The sequence below is a fragment of the Cibotium barometz genome, chromosome 20, assembly GCF_041138505.1.
Source record: "Cibotium barometz isolate CiBa-2024 chromosome 20, ASM4113850v1, whole genome shotgun sequence".
NCBI classification, from domain to species: Eukaryota; Viridiplantae; Streptophyta; class Polypodiopsida; order Cyatheales; family Cibotiaceae; genus Cibotium; species Cibotium barometz.
In genome coordinates, this window is record NC_141065.1 from 9651197 (window position 1) to 9655189 (window position 3993).

The following is a 3993-nucleotide window of genomic DNA, read 5'->3' on the forward strand; positions in this document are numbered from 1 at the left end:
AGTTTATGAGTTCATTTTGGAGGACATTGTTTGAGATCATGGTGGGGATTGTTTTGACACCTAGCACCACCTCTATCACCCCGAAATCGATGGACAAATCTAGAGGGTGAACAAGTGGGTGAAAACTTACTTGAGGCACTATTGCCATGATACACAAGGTGTTTGGGATTGTTTTGACACCTAGCACCACCTCTATCACCCCGAAATCGATGGACAAATCTAGAGGGTGAACAAGTGGGTGAAAACTTACTTGAGGCACTATTGCCATGATACACAAGGTGTTTGGGATGAGTGGTTGTCGCTTGCTGAGTTTGCTCATAATAGCACGCATCATGAGAGCATTAGAGTCTGTGTCGATCTCAAAAAGGCCAATGCAACTATGAGAAAGGATCATTACCCACTGCCTTATACTCAACACGTATTGGAACGGGTAGCTGGTGAAAAATCTTAGAGCTTCTTAGACGGATTTTCAAGTTACAATCAGGTGTCTATAGCACCCGAAGACCAGCATAAAATGACCTTCAATACAACATGCAACTTTTCAACGGTTGATGTGCACAGTCTTCAAAGACTACTTTGCAAAAGTGGTTGGAGGTATTCATTGATGATTTGTGTGCACACTTACGATGGTCAGAACATCTGGCTTATTTTGAGAAAGGTGTTTAAGTGATGTCGACTATATAGAATATAAAAAGTAATTTAAAAAAAACCGTGTTTGCTCATTAAGGAGCATTTAGGCACTCTGACATGGCCACGATAGAGGGATTGCCAAGGATCACACATAAGGATTGAACCCAACGGTGGCTGACATATTCGAGCCATAAATTCACCTCCCAATACCATTAGCCATGCCCATAACAAGCATTTTATCAGGCTTTACACTCCCTATCATTTCGATCCCACATCGGGCTTTGGTCCCTTAACATTCCCGTAAATTCTATAAGTACTAACCCTTTCCTGGATGCCCACACCCTGGACATATTGACTACTCTAGGAAGGGGGGTGGCCCAAGGACTCAGTGAGTCTCTTCGAACTAGAAACGGGGGACCTTGTCCTCATGTATGGTGTTGGAAGCACAAAAAAAAAGAAACTCAAGTACAGAGGATTAGGACCATTTCGAGTGTCTGAAATCACACCTCAAGGGCCGGTATGAATTGAAACTATTAAGGGTGTGCAAATGAAGGGTTACATCAATGGAAGCAAGCTTTAAAAATATTACGGACCACTAACCCAGGAGATGCTCATGCAAGAGCATCTACGAAAACAAAAGAAAGAGCTAGCCAAGGAAAAAATCAAGCAAGCTCAAGAAGAAGCCACGTCAAGGGAAGCCAAGGCCAAACAGAGACTCCAAGAAAGAATATTGTATATGAACATGGCTTCATTAACCCTCTTTGAGGAGGATGACCTAGACATTGAGCTGGCACATCTCAGTGTGAAAGTCTCTATGACTAAAAGTCATGCAACGAACATTGCATTAATCGATACGGGATCAAGTCATAACCTGATCTCTTATGAAACATGGGAAGCTCTAGACAAACCTCACCTTGAGATCACCAATGCACAAGTACGAAGTGTGCAAATATTGTCAACTACCAAAGCTATGGGATTTTTAAGTGTTAATATTTCCAAAAGAAATAATCCCTTGGTTGGAAAGGTGTTTGTCATGCCTACAAGATCGATGGAGGAAGAAATGATCCTTGGACAATCCTAGATTTGCACCAGTAATTGTAATATCTAGTGGAAAAAGAGGGTTGCACGGCTCGATGAGGAAAAAATATCATTACCGTGCCATTATGGAGCCCATTAAACAAGGGAAAGTAGGCTATGATAGATGACATGGAAACGCTAATGCCAAAGGAAGAAGCTATCGTACCAAAGAAGGCGTCAACATCACAGTCTCCACACAAAACAGCCAAATTCTCTAGTAATTTAGCAGGGGGTTCTTAAGAACCAGCTTCGAGCCCATAAATACTATGATGCAAAAGGAGTAACTGGGGGATCAGGGCAAAAAGTTCAAGCCACAGACAAGGGACAGAGAAGACCATCCAATGTTGGCCAAAAGTATTCCAAATGAAGCCACCATCCACAAAGCGCTCAAAAGCAATGGGTTTGAAAGGATTTGCTAGGTGCACAAGGTTATTACCAGGGCAATACGATAGTATGGGTGCCAAAGTCCTACCCAAGGTTCAGTACTGCAAATACTTTCAAAAAAATAGGGAAGGACAATAAAAGCAAACAACTAACTCATGGGTTAGAACCTGCTATCTCATGGTCTGGCCACCTCACGTGTTAAGGCATCTCATGTCTTTACCATCTCACGAGCTTAGCTATTTCACGGCTTAACCATCTCACGTTTTAACTGTCTCACGAGTTAAAACCCTACTATCTCATGGGTTGACCATCTCACGATTCTAACCACGTCATGGCTTAACCATCTCATGTTTTAACTATCTCACGAGAGCTAAAACCCTACTAACTCACGGGTCAGAACCTGCTATCTCACGGTCTAACCACCTCACATGTTAAGACATCTCACGTCTTTACCATCTCATGGGCTAAGCTATTTTATGGCTTAACCCTCTCACGTTTTAACTATCTCACGAGTTAAAACCCCGCTATCTCATGAGTAAAGACCTTGTACTTTCATGGTTTATGCCTTTCCACCCACATCTTCACGTATTATACACTTGTTTATTGCTCACCCCACTAACATCCTTCTCTTCAATAACACACACACACACACACACACAATTATTAAAAAGAAAAAAAAACTGAGAGAAGACCACATGCTCTCACCAGTCATTGTGACTAACTCTCTAATCATTGTTATAGATGTTGACATCCAAAACCCCTGAACTGGAAGTCGCACAGAAACTCCAATTGTCACATAGGCAAGTGCCTCAGGGTCACCAATGGATAAAAAAAAGAGACTGTCACATGGTCCAAAGCTTAGCTACTTGGGACAGTATGCGCAGATGCTCTATGGATCCATAATTACCAAGGATGTCCAAACTGCACATGGAAAAATAGCCATATCACAGCCCAGAATGCTTGCAGATTCTAGAAGACGCAGAAGTCAAGGCAAAGTTGGAGAAGGTCGGGTTAGGGCGATGAATGGCTGACTGCCTTCCTCGCACCATGAACATGGAGTTGTGTGCTGAATACTTAAAGACTTATGATAGAGCCACTAAGCAGGGACAGGTCACCAAGGCAGATGGTACCACTAAATAGGTCCTCATCTCCAAAGATATGATCCGTGAAGCCTTGCAGATGCCACCACCAATGAATATCCATTCTCACAACTTCGAGAAGATGCCCCTGGATGCCATGCTCAAGAAAAGCTCATATAATTCAAACGCGACTGAGCGTGAGAATATACGGATGAGGTGACAGATAAAGCCTACGGTGCCAATGTCCCTCATTATGCAGGTAAAGCCCGTAGAGCACTACAACAGAGTCCCCCTCAACAGGATAGCCAAGGTACATGAGGAGAAGGAGGAAGACTAGACATGGTATATCCACAGGGAAATGGAAAATTACATGAAGGCCCACCAATCTAAAGTTTTTAATCCCTACTTGCTTACAAAGGTGCTAAGTCATGCTGCAGAGCTCCCAATTTCGAAATCAGTGCCAGAGGAACAGGTACCATAAGCAGCGCACGTTGAGTAGCTATAGTACTAACCTCTGGTGACTTGCAGGAAGGGCAAGCACTGCTTATGGACACAAAAGAGATAATGAAGGAACTAAAGAAGAGTAGAAAAAAGAAGACCAATAAGAAGATGAGGGGTATTATACTTAGAGTCCTTGAGGAGTCAGCACGCCTAGAGGCAGAATTGGCCAAGGAAATAGCTTCTTATCAGGAAGTTGTGGAGCAAAAGGAAGCTATGGGAATAAGTTTATTAGAAATTCTAGTAAGCACAACAACTGAATTACCTCAACAAACACCTCCTCCTAGCCCAGCTCAGCTCATTTTAAAAAATCTCTCACCACTTA